Genomic DNA, 23864 nt, shown 5'->3' on the forward strand with positions numbered 1-23864 from the left:
CCCTCTCCAGCCACTAAGGACTCCACATCAAGAAACAAGTTCAGTATACAAGCCATGATCAGTAACCAGAGAAATCAATGGCTCTGGCAGCACATATGCCTCCAAGTGTATGGGATACTTATGTAACTCAGTTGGTAGGTGAATGGCAAATGTCCAAAGGAGCAGCACAAGTTTTCAAGTGCAGAACGATGTGACGTGATTTATGAACTTCACATACCATCACCTGTTTCAGCAGATCTTCCATAAACCCTGTTTGGACACTTCTCGTCCAAGGCCCATTGATCACAGGATGAAGAAAGCAAGCATATTGAGCACCCACACAAAACAAAGATGTAGATTCCCACTCCAGGCACTACGAACACCACATCCAGGGACAAGTTCAGGGCCCAAGCCATGTTCAGCTACCAGTGAAAACAATGGCTCTGGCAGCACATATGCCTCCAAGTGAATGTGTTAACTAGGGAACTCAGTGTGTTGGTGAAAGGCAAATTCTTTTTTTTTTTTTTTTTTTTAAGATTTTATTATTATTGGAAAGCTGGATATACACAGAGGAGAGACAGAGAGGAAGATCTTCCATCCGATGTTTCACTCCCCAAGTGAGCCGCAACGGGCCGGTACGCTCCGATCCGAAGCCAGGAACCTGGAACCTCTTCCGGGTCTCCCATGCGGGTGCAGGGGCCCAATGCATTGGGCCGTCCTCGACTGCTTTCCCAGGCCACAAGCAGGGAGCTGGATGGGAAGTGGAGCTGCCGGGATTAGAACCGGCGCCCATATGGGATCCCGGGGCTTTCAAGGAGAGGACTTTAGCCGCTAGGCCACGCCGCCGGGCCCGAAAGGCAAATTCTTAAAGGAGCATCACAGGTCTTCAGTGCCAAAACAACTCCACTTGACTCATGAACTTCACATACCATCAGGGTTTCTAGCAGATACTCCAGAAACCCTCTATGCTTGCTTCTAGTCCAATACCCATTGAGAACATGATGATGAAATCAAGCATATTGAGCACCCACACAAAACAAGGATGGCGTTGCCCTCTCCAGGTCCTAAGAACTTCACATCTAAAGACAAGTTTGACCCCCAAGGCAAATTCACCTACCAGTGAAAACAATGGCTCTGACAGCACTTATGCCTCCAAGCATATGTGATACCTACGGAACTCAGAGTGTTGGTCAAAGTCAACTCCAGAAAGTGGCAACACAGGTTTGCCAGTGCCAAAATGACTCCACGTGACACTTAAACTTCACATACCATCAGAGTTTTGAGCAGATATCCTGTAAAACCTGTTAGGAGCCTCTCGTCCAAAGCCCATTGAGCCTAGGATGATGAAATCAAGCATATTGAGCACCCATACGAAACAAACATGTAGATGCCCACTACAGGCGCTAGGAACTCCACATCCAGAGACAAGTTCAGCACCCAGCCATGGTCAGCAACCAGTGAAAACAAAGGCTCTGGCAGCACGTACTGCTATAAGTGTATGTGATAGTTAATGAACTAAGTTTGTTGGTGAAAGGTAACTTCCTAAAGTTTAAGCACATGTATTCCTGCCAGAACGACTCCACCTGCCTCATAAACTTCACATACCATCAGGTTTTCTAGCAGTTCTCCAGGGAAGCCTGAAGAGTTGATTCTCCTACAATGCCCTTTGAGACCATGATGATGAAATCAAGCATGTCGAGCACCCACACAAAACAAAGATGTAGATGCCCACTCCAGGTGCTAAGAACTCCATATCCAGAGAAACGTTGAGCGCCAAAGCCAGTTTCAGGCAACAGTGAAAACGACGGCTCTGGCAGCACATATGCCTCCAAGTCTATGTGATACCGAGGGACCTCATTGTGTTGGTGGAAGACAACTCACAAAAGGATCAGTAGTGGTCTACCAGTGCCAATACGACTCTACTTGACTCATGGACTTCACATACCCTAAGGCTTTCAGAGCAGACCTTCTCTGGAAACACTATTTGATTGCTGCTTTTCCAATGCTTATTGAGCCCAGGATGATGAAATCAAGCATGTTGAGCTCCCACACAAAACAAAGATGTAGATGCCCACTCCAGACCCTAAGAACTCCACATTCAGATCAAATTCAGTGCCCAAGCCATGTTCAGCTACCAGTGAACACAATGACTCTGGTAGCACATATGCGTCCAAGTGTATGTGATACCTTGGGAACTTAGTGTGTTGGTGAGAGGCAACTCTTGAAAGGTGCAGTGCGACGTACCGGCTCTGCCGGAAGCAATTAGTCCAATGGGAACAGGACCCCAGGAATGGTGGACAAGGATTCGGCAAGTGACAAACAGACACAACAACTCAAGGCAGTTGTATCTGAGTACATTTTGCAAAAGCAAGGCATCAGCTTATATACAATAGATTATTGCAAAGGGACATTTTCTTTGTTTATTCATGTGGTTACATTTCTACAAACATTTATTCCAGGGAGATAAGCGGGTCTGTCGAGAAAAGATTGTTCTCTAATAGCCTGTTGACAGACTGCAGTTGCTGTTTCTTGTGGACACAGTTTGGCATCATCTTCAGTTTTGATCATTAAGCGGTTAGCTCTCATTGTGTTTCATGCCTTACATTGGTTTTAATATTAACTTGACTATCTTAGTTTTTCTTCCTGTATGGCTTTTTAAGCTATAGATTTTTACTATAATCTTATTCTTAGAAATTCTCAAAAATAATCCTTGGTAGATTTATTAAAGCTAGTGACTTGATAGTTTTTTTTCCTATACTGCTTGCTATCCTTGTCCAGTCTCCTGTCACAAGGCTTCTTAGAACTATGAAGAAACATTGCTTCTTTGCCGCACATAAATAGTATGATTCCAGCCATAAAGATAAGAACAAAGATAGTACAGCGAGGAATGCCAAGACCACTAGAGATGCAGCAGAATCCAGGAAGCATCCTTCCTTGAAGCTTCCGCCTTGGCCTGGTGATTCCTCACACAGGAACCACTAGAGGTGGCATGACATCTCCTCCCATTTTATTTTTTGAATGTAGTTCATAGACATTTCAGTCAAGGGAGGAGACAGAAGAGTAGATTATTTTGAGGAGGCCTGGAAAAATAAGAATAATAAATAAAATTATTCCAGCAATAATGACGATGGTAATTGTAGTATGAAGCCAACTGAAAGGATTAAATGATTGTAATCCTCTCTTCAGTGATTCTGTTAGATCGCCTAAGTCTTCTACATATAAATGACCTTTGCTGATTGTGGACATTTCTTCCTGTTATTGTTCCATATCATGAGAAATATCATTATCTTTCCAAACTCCTAGCAAAGGATTCTTGTTTGCATTCCAATTAAAAGAAGTGTTATATTTTAATGGTGTTACACACACACACACACACACACACACACACACACATATATATGTATATACATATATATATATATTTGTAGCTAGTGTGGCACCTAGTGGAGAGTTGTACCTTTAAATTTTGTACTTCTTGTCCAATTGCTAAAAAGGCTTCTTCTAAAGCATTTACTTTCATTTCTAACTTACAGTCTATTGCTTGCTGTTCAGTCAGGGCTATTGAAACGTTTTTGCTTAAATCACTTACAAAATGAGCTGTTTTTACTTCTTCTACTAAAGCAGCAGTAGAAATGACTAGAGAGGTTAAAATTGCTAGTAAGGCACTTATTCCTTACACAAGGCTAACTACAAAATGCTTATGTTGCAACAAATGATCAAGGCTTTTTGAAGTTTGTAAGGCAGCATTATCAAACCATGGATCCTCTTTTAAATCAACAGGTAACATAACATATTCCGGTCGCTGTAGCAAAATCATAACAGAATATTGTTTATCCAAATTTGAAGTCAGACAGTTTGTCGAAATACAAGGTCGACATTTTATATAATATGATTATCGTTGATTAATTATAGTTACATTTTCTGGCTTTCCTGCTAGGATACCAAATGGATACCCAACACATGCTCTTATCCCAATGGAAGCAGAAACTGTTTCTTTTGGTTTCTTTAGAAGTAACATATTGGCTGCAGCAAAAAGTAGAAACAGCCCTAGGTGCACACCAGTTTTATTATGAGCGGTTGAATGGTTCACAAAGACCGGCGCCACCCATCCAGGCATGAACCATCTTTTATTTGGCTCACCAAGTGTATTAGGAGTGTATCCCCCAATTTTTTTAGAACTATATTTCAAATAATCAGTGTAATCATAATCAGGACTTTCTACTGAATAATCATAGATGTAATCACTTGATCCATAAGGCTGATGCACTGAAGCCTTTTGAAATCCACATTCTAACCATTTAAGTGATTTTATAAAAGAATCCCAAAATTGATCACTATCATGATAAATTTGAAAACAATTTGGTAATGGCATATTTTCTGAAGGTAAAATATAAGATCATTATAATTATAATAACCTAATGTCATAATTCCAATTTCCCACATTAACCTTTTGTCATTCTGGTCACCAGAGTTTCTATCAGGTGCATCAGTAAGTAAAGTTCTGTAATTAATCAGTAAGTAACCTGGAGGCTCTCTGCCTCTTATTGTTACACAAATTGGAGTGATGTCAGACATTCCTTAATAATCAATGACCTGAGTCGTCTGATGAGAGGGAGTAAAATCTTCATATCCGTCCAAAAGCTGGGTATTATTAGTCATTATTTTGATTTGCGTTTCTTCCCCCATCCTACAGGATGAAGAAAGGGCGGATGTGGAACATAAGCCCAATAGATGTCCCCAGAGACAGCCACTACCTGTACAGTCAAAATTGCAAGCATAGCAAGGAACATATTTTCTAAAGTGAGAGGCTTTCCTGCAGAAGCCACGATGTTTTCGGCTACACGAGTCAGCTTCTTTATCTGGCCCCAGGTGGGAGGTATTGCCTCTTTCGTTGTCTTCGCTTGCGGGGCAGAGAGGTTGAGCTTCTTCACTTTCCATGTCATTTTTCTGATTTGTGTTCTGCGCCTTCTCCTTCCATCTGTCTGGGTCTTCATTGTAGGGTCGGATGAGTCTGTCTGGGATCCAGATGGGTGCCTCAGCATCCTGAGGAAATACACATGCATATCCTCTTCCCAAGGTTATTAGTACATCCGGCCCTTTCCAGGTGCCTGTTAACAAGTCCTTCCAATATACGTTTGGTTGAATTTTTAGTAACTGTGGTCCCTAGTGCCTCTGCATTGGGGTCAACCCTTCCTCATTAGTATTCAAATGGTTTATAGTAAATAAAGCATGGTTCAGTAATTGATGAGGAGAATAACATTGATTACAGGCTTTTAATATTTGCAATTGTAACTTTATATTCTAATGAGCTCTTTCAATAATTGTTTGTCCCTGGGGATTACAGAGAATTCCTGTACCATGGGCAATTCCCCAGGTTTAACAAAATTCATTAAAAGCTTGAGATGTATAAGCAGGAGCATTATAGAAAACATGCTATTAAATGCTGAATAACATCTTTCACTGCTTCTCCTGTTCTTGCTGTGGCCATTACTGCTTGGGAATATGTATCTATGGTTACATGTACATATTCTAACCTACCAAATTCTGATATATGAGTTACATCCATTTGCCACAATACTTGTGCCCTCAGACCTCTGTGGTTAACACCCATTTTTAGAGAATGATAGGCTTCTGGACACCAATTGCAGTTTTTTTACTATTTGTCTTGCCTGTTCTTTAGTTATTTGGAACATTCTTTTTAATGCCAAAGCATTTTGATGATGAAGTTGATTACTTTCCTGCGCTTGCTCAAGTGCAGTACCTATTATTTCTTTTGTAGGCATATCTGCAGTATTGCTGAAAGAAAGAGGGCCCGACAAATTAGAATGTCCTCTAATATGACCCACAGATACTTTTTCTTGCCTATTCTGAATAACCTTTTGTAATTGCTTTAATAAGGGCAGAATACGTGAGGAACCTGAATGGAATGCAGTTTCTATGGCAGGAGCAAATTAACTATATACTTGGAATCAGTGTGAAGGTTCATGCATTGAGGCACATACTCAAGAGCTAAAATTACTGCTATAATTTCTGCCTGCTGAGCAGAAATATTTTGAGTTCTTTTTATAATTGGGGGCTTCCCAGATAAATGGACAGCAGATATTCCATTAGAAGACCCATCAGTAAAAACTAGGTTGGCTTTATCTAGAGGTTCTTGATTTATTTTTAAAAGAAAAATTATCTCAGTTTCTTCTACAAATTTCAACAATGGATTTTGAGGTAAAGGATATTTTATTTGCCCTGAATAATTTTGTAGTGCTAATCCCCAATCATCATTAGTCTGTAACAAATAATCTACTTCCTATCGCTGACATGGGACAATTATATTATGCATTTCTTTGCAAATAATTCTCATGATCTTATTCTCCCTTTAATAATCACTTGACTACACAATATATATATAGGATGAGACCATTTTGACTTGTGTATGAGGTAAAAGCAATCATTCCAATACTCCATTTTGCCACAAACAGCCAGTTGGAGTAAATTTTGTTTTAATAGTAATTAAGTCCCATTCTTTATCATAATTTAATTGTTTAATTTTTGCTTCTTCCAATTTGTCTTCTATTAAATTAATCCTTTGTAATGGCTCAGTAGTTAATTTTCTAGGAGATTTAGGGTTAGCCTCCCCTTCAATATATCAAATAGTGCATGCAACTCTCCTGTGGTTATTTTTTTAAAGATTTATTCATTTTTTATTGCAGCCAGATATACACAGAGGAGAGACAGAGAGGAAGATCCTCTGTCTGATGATTCACTCCCCAAGTGAGCCGCAACAGGACGATCACACCGATCTGAAGCCGGGAACCAAAAACATCTTCCGGGTCTCCCACATGGGTGCAGTGTCTCAATGCATTGGGCCGTCCTCAACTGCTTTCCCAGGCCACAATCAGGGAGCTGGATGGGAAGTGGAGCTGCTGGGATTAGAACCGGCGCCCATATGGGATCCCAGGGCTTTCAAGGTGAGGACGTTAGCCACTAGGCCATGCCGCCAGACCCTCCTGTGGTTATTTTTAAATAAGGTCTCACCCAATTCATATTTCCTAATAACTTTTGGAAATCATTCAGTGTCTTTAATTTATTCAATCGAATATGCACTTTCTGAGAAGTAATGCTGTCATTATTAATATTTTTTACCTAGATAGTTTAATGGCCTATTATATTGAATTTTGTCTGGAGCAACAACTAATCCATAAGCATTTAAACTTTTCATCATTTTTTGAAAAACTTTTTCAGCTATATCCCTTTTTTATTTGCTATCAATATATCATCCATATAATGTATTATATAAGTTTCTGGATTCTCATTTCTAACATCAGTCAGCACTTTATCTACAAATTCTTGGCACAGAGTAGGACTATTCTTCATCCCTTGGGGTAAAACCTTCCATTGATATCATTGAAATGGTCTTTTAAAGTTACTAGAGGGAATGCTAAAAGCAAACCTTTGACAATCTTGAGGATTTAACTTAATGGTGAAGAAGCAGTCCTGCAGATCTATTATAATGATAAAGTAATTTTCAGGAACTGCTACTGGAGAAAGGAGGCCAGGCTGTAATGCCCCCATGTCATATATGGTACTATTAATTGCTCTTAAGTCTTGTAACAATCTCCATTTCCCGATTTTTTTTTTTTTTTGGCTTGTCCTTGTCAGTTAGAGGAGTTCCATCCTTATGGAAATTGGACCTGCATTTTTCTAATGTCGGCCTTTTTCACACCTAGGGTATAGCCTCTTGGGATGCCCTTACCCCTATTGGGTTTGACCCCTTTTTAATTTCTATATGGGGCAATGTTTACTTATATGACCTGTTTATCCACATGCAAAACAGGTGACCCCACCTTTGGGGGCCTTTTCCTTTCTTCAAATTTTCAACATAGGCGCTGAAATGCTGTCCTTTCATAGCTGCAGCATATGCCATTGCTTCAATGCCTGCTGGTGAGGCATCTATACATACTTTGATATAATCTTGTAGGGATCCCCCTTTCCTGATGGGTCTTATGAGTTCCTTACATAATGCATTTGCATTTTCCCATGCTAAGAGAAATGAACCAATCCCAAAAGGTTAAATACCACATGTTCGCCTTAATCTGAGATGAAAAGATGATAACTTGAAAGATAGTACCTGTATATTGTAATATTAGTGCAATCTCTAACAACCTGTATCCAATGCAATAAGATATAATCAACACGATATAATCTATAAACCAACAATTAATGTCAGAATATTTAAGATCTACATCATAAAACTGTAAAACCTACTATACCCTCAATACGCTATGTTAACCTGTAATGGGGAGGGAGTGCAGGGAAATCTTTCAAGACCATAAAAAGAGTGATAGAAAAAAAAGTACAATATAGCTTATCAAGGTCAAATCTGGTAATTTATAGACAACAGACTCAAAGCGGCACTAAACAACAATAAAACTACTATACCAATGCATGAGGGGGGAATCGGGTGCGATCCTGACAACCTCTTAACAGGAGGTCATGTGCGTGGAGCAGGGGGGTACTCCAGAGTGGAGCAGGTGGTAAGGAGGAAGCTTGGATCCCAACCACGAAGACTCCCAGATCTTCACCACAAACTACTAATACGAGCAACAAGGACTATACCCCAACTGCCAAGGAGGCCACAGGGAATTGGATGCTCTCGGAGGCTGAGTACTCTGAGGTCACCCACCCCCAACTGGAGCTTCTGCAGGGGATGGAAGAAGTCCAAACACTACCGTGCAGAAACCAACGTCGTCAGAAAGACAACCAGAAGCCCTGAGTGGTCAGCAGACACAGAAGAACAATTAATGTCCTTCGGCACCAGGGAGGAGAGCTTTCTCTGGTCCGAGCCTGGCTCCACCTCTGGACCCCCGCCCTCCCTAGCAGTGACCATCGGGATCGCTTCGAAAACCCCTCACAGCAAACAATCATACAAACTAAAAAAAAAAAAAAAAGCCCTAAAATAAATAGACAAACAACAGAAAGTAGAGCTTGAAATCTGACAGGAAAGAGCTGGCATGGATTGGCTCATGCCTTGCTGGGTGGGATACAAAGATTAGTCACTCCTCACCATGGTGTTGAGGATTTTTCTGCACCCCCCCAAAAAATATTCTGCACATTAAATGTCGCCAAATATCTTGTTAGAGTTACAAGCCAGTCTAGATTATCCCAAAATCTGCCAAGATCAACAAAATTATACTTCAACACAACAAATGGCTAAATACTAAAATGAAATAGACATGAGACAGCTGAATGGTACCCTATAGCCTTTTCAAGGTATATAGCAGCCGGTCCGGTCCTGTATATAAACTAAAATTGAGATGTCAATGAGCTAATCATAGGTTGTGGTTAGGACTTGTTTTTTGTTATTTTGTTCTTTGTTTTTTGTTTTTTTTTTGTTTTTTTTTTTTTTTTAACATACTGGTTACTCAAAACCATGTCAATTCCATAATATTGCAAATTGCTGTTGATGTTATATTGTGACTCTTAATTGACTGTGATGATATTATACCAGCTCTGACTTCGGACCAGAAATGGTCTCCCCAAAAAACTGTTCAACCCATCTGGACAATAAGTAGCTGGACTCCATGCTTAATATATGTTTGCAAGGAAAGAATCTTGATTGAATTTGAACTGTAATGCTGCATCAAGGTGGAGGAATCCACCGGGGGGAGGGGAGGGGGAGGGGAAGGGGGATTCCCAAAGCCTATGAAACTGTCACATAATGCTAAATATTAATTAAAAATAAATAAATTAATTAATTGATTAATTTAAAAAAAGGAGAAAGAAAAGCCTTGTAAAGGGGGCAAGGCATGACTGTGAACTTGAGCAGATCCCCTGCTGTGCTCAGCTCAGCAGGAGACCTGGAAGTAAAGCCCGTTCTGCAGAACCGCAGGGCAAGTTCTCCCAGCCCATAGAAGCTGGAGGCTGCTAAACAAAGCCTGCTGGCCTGGCAGTGGAGTCGCTGTAGTACATCTCCCAGTGGGACAACTCTCTTGAGTGGGAATTCCAGGGAGAAGAACTTGACGGATCTTTCCAACCCAGCCTAGGGTGTAGATTCCAAACCACAGGGGGCAGGGGCCCAGGACAGAGACAACCGCAGTGTGCAGCACGGGTCCCCAGCCCAAAAGGCAAGACGAGACTCTGTGGACCTGTGGCCTGAGGTGGCGCAGGGGCCCCAGGTACACACGGCTCCTGCCCCAAGCGCAAGAGGTGGAACGCGGCTCTGTAGACCTGTGGCCTGAGGTGGCACAGGGGCCCCAGCTACACGCGGCTCCTGCCCCAAGACCAAGAGGCGGGAGGCGGCTCTGCAGACCTGTGTCCTGAGGTGGCATAGAGACCCCGAGACCAAGAGGCGGGGTGTGGCTCTGCAGACCTGTGGCCTGAAGTGGCGCAGAGGCTCTGAGCCCAAGAGGCAAAACACAGCTCAGCAGAGTCAACTAACCCAGACGGATGCATGGAGCAGTGTGTCTCCCAGTGGGGCAACGACTTTGAGTGGGAGCTGCAGGGGGAAAGCCTGGCACTAGGGCAGGGACATAGAGTCTCCTGACATAGCTCAGGGTTGTGGTCCACAAATTCTGAACAACAAGCAGCTGGAGTCTCAAGCAGAACCCCTGATGTGCTCAGCTAGAGCCCCAGAGTCAGTGACACCAGCCACTGGGAACCATGAACCGTGAACAAACAAAGGCAAGTAGGGCCACAGCAGGGGGTTTCCCAACAGGGGAATACATCTTTGATGGAATAGTTGGGTGTGGAATAGCAAGCTCTACATCTACCCAGAGCAAAGAGAAGAAGTCCAAGGATACAAACTATATCATTTACACCCTATCCACATTGGCACACATAGGACAACACCCAACCAACTAGCTACAATGGAGACAAGTGGCAGAGGTTTAAACCCAGGCACAAACGAAGATAATAAACACCCACCTCACCATCATCTGCTGTCCCAAAGCTTAAAAAGAAGTATACTTAGGACAACACTCCATACAGCAGTTGCTGGGTCACACTTCCGATGAGCTACAGCACCGAGGGCAACGGCTCCGGACAAGCAACTCAGAGGCTAAAATCCCAAAATGGCAAAAAACAACAACACAATGAGGAGAAGTATCAGAAAAAGTAATGACTCAGAAGAAAGATGAAGTATTTCCCCCAAAAACAACCAAAAACTAATCTCAAAACCTGATATGCAAGATGATGACATAGAGGAATTACCAGAGAAGGAATTTAAGAAACTAGTGATGAGATTCATCAGAGACAGTGAGAAGCGCTGGGAAGAGTCCAAGGAATTCAAAAACCATGTCACTGCAGAAATAAATCAAGTCAAAAAGGGAATCCTCGATATAGAACACAAAACTGAAAGCCTAACCAACAGAATGAACACAGCAGAGGACAGAATATCAGAATTGGAAGACATTCAGAATGAAAGGCAGCAGTTCATCAAACAGTTGGAGACAAATCTGGAGACAGCCAATACGTCCATACAGGAAATGAAAGACAACCTCAAAAAAACAAATATTAGAATAATAGGTCTTCCAGAGGGAGTGGAAAAGGAGACAGGCTTGCAACGGGTGCTCAATGAGATAATACAGGAGAACTTCCAGAATACCGGAAGTATAAATCCAGCACAAATCCAGGAAGGTCAGAGAACCCCCAATAGATTCAATCCAAAGTGATCCTCACCCAGACATGTGGTCCTCAAACTGCCTTCAAGCGAATACAAGGAAACAATTCTAAGACAAGTAAGAAAAAAGGACAAGATTACTTTCAGAGGAAGGCAAATCAGTATCACAGCAGATCTCTCAGAAGAAACACTCGGGGCAAGAAGAGAGTGGGGTAAAATCTTTCAAATCCTGAAACAAAACAACTGCCAACCGAGAATAATGTACCCGGCAAAACTGTCATTTATATTTGAGAATGAAATTAAATACTTCAACAGTAAAGAGAAACTCGAAGAATACATCAACATGAAACCAGCTCTGGAAAATCTCCTCAGGAAGGTGCTAAATCCAGAAAGAAAAAATGAAAACCAAAATCAAAGATGGCAAATGGGAAGACCTCCCCACTGAAACCCATACAAGGAAAGTCAACCAGTCAGAAACTCCAATAATCGCAAATACACACTTGCACACTTACACACACTCATGGCAGCCCAAAATCAATTTCTCTCAATATTATCTCTAAACACAAATGGCCTAAACTCACCAATCAAAAGGCATAGATTAACGGAATGGATCATCAAACAGCACCCAAGAATCTGTTGCCGACAAGAGACACATCTAACCAGAAAAACCTGTAAGAAATTTAAAGTGAAGGGATGGAAAAAGACATTTCATGCCAATGGACGAGAAAAGAAGGCTGGCGTAGCTGTTCTAATCTCAGATGACCTGAACTTCAAGCTGACAGACATCAAAAAGGACAGAGAAGGACATTATATAATGGTGAAGGGTCTGATCCATCAGGAAGTAATTACAATCATGAACATATATGCACCTAATTCCTGCACCTAGCTACGTGAAGCAATTACTTACATTCTTAAGGGGAGACATAGATACACACACAACAATAGTGGGCGATCTTAACACTCCGCTAACAACAATAGACAGATCAACAAAACAAAAACTCAACAAAGAAACAACAGAGAAAATACAAACATTAGAACAATTGGACTTAGTAGACATCTATAGAACTTTTTATCCTAAGACCACAGATTATACATTTTTTTCAGCAGTGCATGGCACCTTCTCCAGGATCGACCACATGATAGGACACAAAGCAAATTTAAAGAACTTCAAAAAGATAGGAATCATACCATGTACCCTCTCAGACCACCATGGAATGAAACTGGAAATCAGCAATTCAAAATGCCCCAGGAAATACAGAAACTCTTGGAGGTTGAACAATATGCCATTGAATGAACAATGGGTCAGGAAAGAAATTAAAGATGAGATAAAAAAATTTATGGAAACCAATGAAAACCCTGACACAACATTTCAAAATTTGTGGGACACTGCCAAAGCAGTGCTATGGGGTAAACTCATCGCAATTGGAGCTCATGTCAAGGCCCAAGAGAGTCGCCAAATACAGGAACTAACCACACACCTCCAGGAATTGGAGAAGCAGCAGCAGATGAGCCCCACACACAACAGGAAACAAGAAATCATCAAAACAAGGGAGGAAATCAACCAGATAGAAATAAAAAAAATACACAAAATCAATGAATCAAAAAGCTGGTTTTTTAAAAGATAAACAAAATAGACACCCCACTGGCCCGACTGACAAAGAAAAAACTAGAGAAAGCAAGAATTAACAGCATCAACGATGAAAAAGGCAACATAACAACAGACATTACAACCATTAAGAACATAATTAGAAATTACTACAAAGCACTGTACTCCAACAAATCAGAAGGCCACCAACAAATGGAAAAGTTCTTAGACTCACACAACCCGCCAAAACTTAGCCCAGAGGCAATAAATGACCTGAACAAACCGATTAATGAAGTAGAGATTGAATCAGTGATTAAAGACCTCCCAACAAAGAAAAGCCCAGGCCCAGACGGCTTCACTCCAGAATTCTACAAAACATTCCGAACAGAACTGACCCCAATCCTCTACAAACTCTTCAAAACAATAGAAGAAGAGGCAACCCTTCCAAACTCATTCTATGAAGCCAACATTACCTTAATCCCAAAACCAGACAGAGAACTAACAGAGAAGGAAAACCACAGACCTATCTCTTTGATGAACATTGATGCTAAGATTCTCAACAAAATCCTAGCAAACAGAATTCAAAAACACATCAGACAGATCATTCATCCAGATCAAGTAGGATTCATCCCTGGAATGCAGGGGTGGTTCAACATCCGGAAATCCATAAATGTGATACACCACATCCAAAAACCGAAAAATAAGAATCACATGATAGTATCAATAGATGCAGAAAAAGCTTTCGACAAAATCCAACACCACTTCCTACTAAAAACCCTAACCAAGGTAGGCATAGATGGAAAAATCCACAACATAATTAAAGCCATATATGAAAAACTCAATGCCAGCATCATACTGAATGGAGAAAAACTGGAACCCTTCCCACTGAAATCTGGAACAAAACAGGGATGTCCACTTTCTCCACTACTATTCAACATAGTTCTAGAGGTACTCGCTGAGGCCATAAGACAAGAAAAAGAAATCAGAGGAACCCAAATGGGAAACGAAGAAGTCAAACTCTCACTATATGCAGATGACATGATTCTTTATGTAGAAGAGCCAAGAGACTCAATACAGAGACTGTGAGAACTTGTACGAGAGTTTGATAGAGTGGCAGGATACAAAATTAATGAACAAAAATCAACAGCCATAGTGTATGCGAACAGCCCCAAGATGGAAAAAGACTTAACCAGCAAAATACCATTCAAAATAACAGAGAAAAGTATGAAATATCTGGGAAAAAATCTAACCAAAAATGTAGGAGACCTATTTGAGGAAAACTACAAACTACTGAAAAAAGAAATTGAACAAGACCTCAAAAGATGGAGTAACATCCCATGCTCCTGGATCTGTAAAATCAATATCATTAAAATGTCTATACTGCCAAAAGCAATATATACATTCAATGCAATCCCAATCAAATTGCCCAAAACATTCTTCATGGAACTGGACACAATGATCCAAAGGTTCATCTGGAAGCACAAAAAAACACGAATAGCTAGAACCATCCTGAAGAACAGGAAGTTAGCAGGGGTAATCACAGTCCCGGACCTCTGGACATACTATAGGGCAGTGGTTATCAAAACAGTGTGGTACTGGCACAAAGATAGAGAGGAAGATCAATGGAGCAGAATAGAAACACCAGACAGAAACCCACACAGATACAGCCAAATAATCTTTGATAACAGGACAAACGACAATCCAGGCAAATGGGAAGGTCTGTTCAATAAATGCTGTTGGGACAACTGGTTAATAGCCTGCAGAAACAAAAAAAATAGATCCATATCTCTCACCATACACTAAGATCAGATCTAAATGGATAACAGATCTAAACCTACATCAAGAAACCTTCAAACTTTTGGAAGAAAATGTTGGAAACACACTGGAACACTTAGGGGTAGGCCCTCACTTTCTAAAAAAGACTCCAAATGCAGTAGAAATCAAGACCAAAATAATCAATTGGGACCTCATCAAACTAAGAAGCTTCTGTACAGCTAGAGAAACAATCAACAAAGTAAAAAAGCAACCCACAGAATGAGAGAAGATCTTCGCACACGACATAGGTGATAGAGGGCTGATCTCCAGAATATACAAAGAGCTACAAAACAACCAAAATGTCAAAACAAACAAGTCACTCAAGAAATGGGCACGGGAAATGGGCAAACACTTCACAAAGGAACAAACCCAAATGGCAAATAAACATATGAAAAAATGCTCAAGTTCCCTGGCAATGAGGGAAATCCAAATTAAAACATCAATGAGATACCACATAACGCCAGTAAGTCTGGCCCACATGAATAAAAGCACCAACAACACTTGATGGCGAGGCTGCGGGGAAAAGGGATCCCTACTCCACTGCTGGTGGGGCTGCAGACTGGTACAGCCTCTATGGAAATCAGTATGGAGAATATTCAAACAACTCAAAATCAACATACCGTATGACCCGGCTATAGCACTCCTAGGAATATATCCAGAACACTTGTTTTATGAGAAACCAACATGCACTCTTATGTTCGTAGCAGCACAATCAGTAATTGCAAAAACATGGAAGCAACCAAAATGCCCATCAACAGAGGATTGCATAAGAAAGCTATGGTTCATCTACTCCATGGAATACTACTCAGCTATTAAAAAAAAGAAAATGCAGTTCTTTGTGGCCAAATGGGCCAAACTGGAAACCATAATGCTAAGGGAAATGAGCTAATCCCAAAAGGTTAAATACCACATGTTTGCCTTAATTTAAGATGATATGATGTTATGTATAACATGTTATGGTTTGAATGTTATATGTTGTGTATAAACTAAAATTGAAGTGTAGATGAGGTGGTCACAGAAGGTGGCTAGGAACTCGCATTTACTTTTAACATATTGGTTACTCATTTCTATGTCAATTAATTCCATAATGATGTAAATTTTTGCTGATGGTATGTTGGAGCTTTCAATTGACTGGGATGATACTCTGCTGGCTCTGTCTTCAGACCAGAGAGGGTATACCTAAGAATCTGTTGAACTTGACTGGACAATAAGATGCTGGACTCTATGTTTGGTATACGCTTGCAATGGGGGAATCTCAACTGAACTTGAGCTGTGGTTATGCAACAAGGTGGAGGAATCCACCATGGTGGGAGGGTTTGTGGAGGGGTGGGGAGAACCCAAGTATCTATGTAACTGTGTCACATATTGCAATGTAATTAATGAAGCAAAATAATAAATTAAAAAAAAGAAATCGCATTTATTTTTAGCATGTTGACTGCTCAATATCATGTCAATTCAATCCATAACGATTTTAATTGTTGCAGATGGTATATTAGTGCTTTTATTTGACCGGGAAGATGCTCTGCTGACTCTGCCCTCAGACCAGAGAGGGTCTTCCCAATAAGTAGATGGACTTGTCTGGACTATGGGATGTTGGACTCTATGCTTGGCAAATTCTTACAGGGAGGGAATTTCAACTAAACTTGAACTATGGTTATGCAGCGGGGTGGAGGAACCTACCATGGGGGGAAGGTGGGGGGGAGAATCCCAGATTCTATGTAATTACAACACAATATAATTAATGAATAAATTTAATAATAAAAAATAAATTAATTTAAAAAAACTGGTTATAGGGCTCTCTTGTGTTTATTTTCCTTTTTATATTTAGCAGCTTATGGTATTCAATCATGATTTTTACTGAACTTGGCAGATTTAAGGATAGTCCAAACAGGCTTATAACTCTAACGAGGCATATGTTAACAATTGAGGTGCAGAACAGTTTTAGGAAGGATGTGCAGAGTAATCTTCAATACCTTATTGAGGATTAACTCATCTTTGTGTCCTACCTAGTATGGTATATGGGAGTCCAAGCTGACTGTTTCTTGTCTGTTCTAAGCTTTTCTTATTGGTCTCTGTCTATCTGATCTAATTTGGGGCGCCCCCTGGAGCAACCTTGATAATCATTGCAAGAGAGGGTGGGGAGCCAAAGTTGGAACTAAGTAAGGACCAAAGAAAACTCCTCTCCCGAGTCCCGAAGGAAGTTGACTGTTCTTCTCTTTCGGAGGACTGCTCAGAGCATCTGGTAGTTGTTCTGACAACATTAGATCCTGTGAAAAAGGATCTGGGCTTCCTTCCATCCTGTGTGAGAGATCCTATAGAGAATGGTTGACCTCAGAGTTCTTGGCCTAAGAGGGCACTCCAATTTTCTGTGATCTGCTTGGCAGTTGAGATGCAATCTTTGGTGCCCATACTGATAGTCCTTGGTGAGGTACCGGGAATCTCTGGGGTTAGGATATAGACCTCCTCCTGTCCTCCTGGTCCCCTCTGAGTTCCCCACCCCCTGCTCTGTGCATATGACCTCCCTTTGTTAAGAGGCTGTCAGGTTCGCTCTTGGATCCCACTGTATGTCTTTATAGTTTTTGCTAATGTCTAATGCAGATTCAAATCTGCTGTCTGTAAGTTACCTGTTGCAATCTTGATAAGTTATACTTAACATCTTCCTCACACAATCTGAGAAGGTGGAAGATTTCTCTGCTCTCCTAACCCATTACGGAATAACATAGGGTTTGAAAGCATATCAGGCTTTTCAATTCTTTGACGTAGATAATAAGCAGTCTGTCTCTCATTGATTATTAGTTAATTTTTACACAATATCTTATTGCATGTGATACAGGCTGTTTGAAAGCGTAATAATATCACAATTTACAAGTACTATTTTTAGGTTTGACATTGTTTAATCTTTAATTAAGGCAACCATGTGGTATATACCCTCTTGAGACAGGCTAAGCCAAATTGAATAGAGAAACAAATCTGACATTCATGGAAGCCAAGGTTGCCAGGAGGCCTGGGCGGGGGGCAGACTGGAAGACCTGCCAGTACAAGCAGAAGAGCAGTGCTGACCACAGAGCATTCCAAGCAAAGCCATGGCACCCACAGGCATGTTTAAGACCTAGGATTCAGAGCAGGAGTATTAGGGTGACTTGGAGAACTTGAGGAACTCCCCCTGTTATGCCAATACTTCCACTGGAGAGCAGAAGAGCCAGGCTTGGGAGTGGGCCAGATTAGGGAATGTTGCAGCACTTGTCAGAGTTTTTGCTGGCTAGGTATGGGGCCAGGCCAGCCTGGGCCAGTCTTTAGTACATACTGGCACACAACAGAGGCAGGACAGCATGTGGGCTGCACCAAGGTAGGCTAGGCTGCAACACCACCAGTGAGAGATGCCTGGGAGCAGACCATGTCAGGCTTGGTTGAAGTACCACCAGCATGTGCAGCATCTGGATCTGGGAATGGACCTGCTGGGGGAACTTTGAGGACTTCTCTGCTGTACTGCTGGTTCCACTAGCAATCATAAGAGCCAGGAATTGAGGCAACATAGCCATGCAGGGCTGCAGATCCAAACAGTTGGTGTATGTGTTGGGTCTGGAGATGGCCCAGGCTGGACTAGGATGCAGCACTTTGTCAAGTGCCAGTACTGGATGTATGTCATATCAAACTGGACCAGAGTATACTCTGGTAATCACAAGATACTGGGGAGGGAGATGGCCTTGCAGAGAAACTGTGGGCACTCCTCTGCTGAGCTGTAACTCCTACTGTGCATATGAGAGCCAGGGCTGGGTGTGGGCCAACCTGAGTAAGGTGGCAGAATTCATTGGCATATGTGTGGACCAGATATAGGGGCAAGTTAGTTTGAGCTAAGCTACAACACACATGAGTGTGCTTGAGAGTTAGATGGGATGCTGGACAAAGCAGGTTAGACCACAGCACATGTCAACACACACAAAAACAGGCAGTGAGTGGGCCTGCTGAGGGTTATTTTGGGTAAGCCCAACTAGGCCGTGACACCTGCTGGTGTGTGTGTGAAGACCTGATCTATGACTGGCTTAGCTGGGCTGGGCTGTAGCACTCATAAATTTGTAAGAGAGGTGGAGCTGGGGACAGATCTAACCCTGACCAGGCAGCTGCATCTACCAATACATGCGCTGACTGGTACAGGTGCTGAATCAAATCTGACCCTGCAGTCACTGACTTATCCAAGAATGGACTCTGAAGTCACCCCAGATGAGGTTCCTTGAGGAATTTCAATAGCTAGGTGGCTGGAGTCAGACCCTGGCCAAAGGGAAAATCATAGGACATGTGGTCCTACCATGGAGTGCATGCATCAGTACTGAGCCTCCTCATTTACTGCTGCCTCTGCAGTGGGTGGCATGCCCAAATGCACACAGGGGACATGATAACCTGTTCATCTAGGCCAGCAGCGGATGTCAGCTCCCTCATCAGGGGATGAAAAGCAAAAGAGATTGGACTTCTCTCCTGGCCAAGTTTCCCAGCATGCTCCAGGGTCTGTGGTTACACTAAGGTGGAGTTGGTCAGCCAATAGACCTTGGAAACATTGCTTCAGCCCTGGTATAACAAAGCTGACAATGTCATAAAACTATCAAAACCACTCAAACAACACACTCAGAACATTCTTCCCCATATTGAAGTTTCTAAGATGACATCAAAGGATTGTAGGCCATCTCCTTGTGCTGTTGCAGTTTGATCCCAAAGAGTAGCTCTCTTCCCTTCCCCCAAAGTGGACAAAAAAAAAAAAAAAGAATTAAATCATGTATGTACCCACCTTCTTCCTTACTTCAATCTTCCCACCCTAATCAGAGGTCCACTTGGGCATTCATCCCTCTCAACTATATAAACCATATTAACAAATAAAATTTAAAAACAGAACAAAACATGAATATTCTTTTTTGGGGGGTGCTAGTTTTTTTATAATTTTTTATTAAATTTATTCATTAATTACATTGTGTTGTAATTTTGTAGGAACTGGGATTCTCCCCACACCTCCCTACACCCTCCCCCCATGACGGGTTCCTCCACTGTGTTGCTTAACCATAGTTCAATTTCAGTTGAGATTCCCTCTTTGCAAGCATATGCCAAGCATAGAGTACAACATCTTATAGACCAGTCAAGTCCAACTACTTATTGGGGAGACCCTCTTTGGTGAATATTCTTTTTTTTAAAGATTTATTTATTTTATTAAAAAGTCATATTTGTAGAGAGAAGGAGAGACAGAGAGGAAGATCTCCCATCCGATGATTCACTCAACAAGTGAGCCGCAATGGCCGGTGCGCGCCGATCCGAAGCCGGGAACCAAGAACTTCTTCCAGGTCACCCACACGGGTGCAGGGTTCCAAGGCTTTGGGCCGTCCTCGACTGCTTTCCCAGGCCACAAGCAGGGAGCTGGATGGGAAGTGGAGCTGCCGGGATTAGAAATGGCGCCCATATGGGATCCCAGGGCATTCAAGGTGAGGACTTTAGCCACCAGGCCATGCCACTGGGCCCATGAATATTCTTTTAATACTCTTTGCAACATGCTTTTGATTGATTATTACTAAGCCTAATTTAGCATTTATAAGTTATATATGCGTGAATCCTTCTGTCAGTTTGTTTAAAGAGTATCTGGAATTCAAGTGAAAGGTTTTGCCTATGGATCATCTCCTTTGTGTGTACATTGCACAACTCATGCTATTTCTTTTGCATAATTTGTAACATTAACAATTTTTGTAATTACTAGAAAAGAAAAATTTTAACCCTGCTTTTTAAATGAATTCATTGCCTAGTATAAGGTTTTGGCTTTTTTTTCTGTATTCTTGTTTGGATAAAGTTTGTCCTCTAATACTTAATCATGAAAGAAAAATGGGAGCCAAAATCTAATTTTAAAAAAAATGAGGGTAACAGAAAGATTTCTTTCACTGTCTCGTTCCCAAAATGATTAACCTATCTGAATATCCCACATGACTGGCAGATATTTTGAGCGTCTTCTGCTTTTTCCAGGTTGTTAACACAGATTTAAATCTGAAATGGAGAAACTGGAAACAAGCTGACACTCCCAGAGAGCTCTGGCATTGTAGTCAGTGTCTTTACCTGCCCACACCTCTGAAAAAGATTTATTTATTTATTTTAAAGGCAGACTTGCAAAGACATCAGAATTTACAAAAAGAGATCTTCATCTGCTTGTTCACGCCCCATATGGTAACAAAACAAACCAGCATAGGCCAGAGTAAAGCTAGGAGCCAGGAACTCCTTCCAGGTGTCACATGAGTGACAGCGACCCAAGTACTTGGGCCTTTTTCTTTTTTCCAAGGCACATTGTCAAGGAGCTGAATCAGAAATGGAGCAGCAGAGGAACTTGAAGTGGTGTTCCTTTAGGATGTGAGCACTGGAGGCACTGTGTCCTTCACTTGGGTCGCTCCTAAGTTCCTTTGTGCTTTAAGATCCTTTGCATGCTTGATTACTTGATTGAGAACCTGGGCAGATGTGGACTTGTCAGGTCAGTTTTTCTTGTCCTGATGACCATATCAGAATGCCCCTGTATCTCAGTGTCAAGCTGTACAGAATGCCAGGGCTGGCTGTCATTTAACCATGTTAAGGGTGTGTTAATCTGCTCTGTTGTTATTATAAAAATAGCACAGCCTGAGTGAGTCAAACAGAAACTTTTTCTCAGTAATTTTGGAGGTTAAACTCTTAGACTAAGATGCTGTTAGAGTTGGTTCCTATGTGAAGCTTCCTGGTTTGTTTTCCTTTGGCCTTTATTCTGGGCTGTCTCACATGAAGAGTGTGCAAGAGAGACAGAGAGAGAGGGAGAGAGAGAGAGTGCCTTCGGGGGACCTTTCCTTTATTTATTTATTAAATGCTATCAGTCCTATTAGATTAAGGTTTCATCTATATTACCTGTACATGTAACACTAAAGGTTTGCTCTAAATATGGTCACATTATATGTGGGGCTTAAATATTTTTCTTGGATGAGGTTCACAATTTTTTTCAAAGAGGCCTATCTTCATTGTGTTAAGTATGAGGTGTAGATCTATATGTGATAACATTAACAGCACATTGCTGGATGACACAAAAATAAGTTTTGTTTTCACTGCTTTCTTTGCCTTATTCTGCCATTTCCTACTATGTGCTAATTGGTATTGTTTTAGAACAGATATTGAAATGCCAGGACTGTGGTATAATATGCTGAGCCTGGCATCCTATTTAGGTGCCAGTGCGTATCCTGGCTTTTCTTCTCCAATCCAGCTCCTGCTATGGCCTAGGGAAGCAGTGGAGAATGACTCAAGTCCTTGGGCCTCATGTCTACACAGGAGACCTGGAGGAGGCTGTTGGCTTCAGATCAGCTCAGCCCCAGCCTTTGCAGCCCTTTAGGGAGGCAACTAACAGATGAAATATCCTCTCTCCCTCTCTCTCTCTCCATCTCACCATAACTCTGCCTTTCAAATAGAAACACTTAAAAATATACCTTGAATTCTTAAAAATGTTTTTGATCCATTGCCTTTTACATAGATAGATAGATATTTATCTAGGTATGTGGTTTTCATTACTTTCCTTTCCCCCTCTTTCTTTCAGTTTACTTTTTAAAGATTCATTTATTTTAAAGATGGGGAGAGAGATACAGAGGGAGAAAGAAATTTTCCATCTGCTGGTTTATGCCCCCGTATGTCTGCAAATAAGTGAAGGCAGGAGCCTGGAGGTCAGTCTGGTTCTCCCACCCTGGCAGTAGGGTTCCTAGCACATGGGCCATCTTCAACTGCCTTTTTATGTGCATTAGCACACAGAGCTGGATCAGAACCAGTTCAATGGGGAATCAGACCAGTGCTCCAGGATACCCAACGCAGGTGTCAAAGGTGGCAGCTTACCCCACAGTGCTCATCCTCTCCCCCTCTCTTTCTTTTAACCTTTTGTGTTTATTGTTTATGCTTATGTGACTTTTGCTAGGACATCCTCACTCATCCTGGCTGTTTCCACTGCCCTTTGCAACCTGCAGCAGGAATATTCACTGCCAGAGTGTTTATGTGTCATACTATCAGAGTTGATTTTTTTTCTCCTTGTTCTTGGTTTGGATGGATGATAGGAGCAGAAACCTTCACAGAGCTCTCTCTTTACTCTTATACCTTAAAGAACCACCACCAAATTTCCTTAAATAATTAATTACTCTGGTCATAATCTGTGATACTAAAAAGTTGTGTAATATTCTTGCCAGCATGCCTTTTTTAATTTTTGTGAAGATTCTGATGTTATTCATGAAATATTAAATACAGTGAATGTTTTCTTACAGACAGACTTCCCATGAACACCCTGAACACTCCAGAAAATAGAGACTACCTTGCAGAAATTATGGTTGAGTCATTCGTCTGTTCAACAGACTCAGCTACATTGCAATTTAGGGGAAAAATTATTTTTGTGATTCTCAGATAGCCTTAGCTGTGCACTGGTGGAAGGGATGATAACTCCAAAATATCCTTGACATAAGAAAGCCTCATGTCTTCTTTATTTTTCTCACTTTCTCAGCCACTCCAACTACTCCATGCTCAGGTGTGAACAAAATTGTCATGTCTTTTCCTTTTTCTCACTCTCTTTGCCACTCCAACCACCCCATGCTCAGGTGTGAACAAAAGCAGAGTTGGGAACAGATGCCTTGACTTTTTTCACTTCTATATTTGCATTATTAATACTGGACTGTGTGGTTCTTTTCCATGTATGTATGCCCAATGTGTTTGTTTCTTTTAGGTGAGAGGATAGAAGTACAGACGTAGTTCTGTACCTAGAACATTTGCTCATGTAACGTCTGTTGAAAAAAATAAATGAATACCTTTACAAAATTTCCCCTTACTAGTCCCACTTTTTTTTATTTCTGAGAACCTGTGGTTTCATCAATTTGG

General features: G+C 41.4%; 1 pseudogene; it reads left to right on the forward strand.

Annotated features, from left to right (window-relative positions):
* The first annotated feature begins 18527 nt into the window (after positions 1-18527).
* LOC101534752 (tubulin alpha-8 chain-like) overlaps positions 18528-23864 on the forward strand; it is a 29793-nt pseudogene continuing 24456 nt past the window's right edge.

Source organism: Ochotona princeps, chromosome 2 (assembly GCF_030435755.1).
Source record: "Ochotona princeps isolate mOchPri1 chromosome 2, mOchPri1.hap1, whole genome shotgun sequence".
In the NCBI taxonomy this organism is placed as follows: domain Eukaryota; kingdom Metazoa; phylum Chordata; class Mammalia; order Lagomorpha; family Ochotonidae; genus Ochotona; species Ochotona princeps.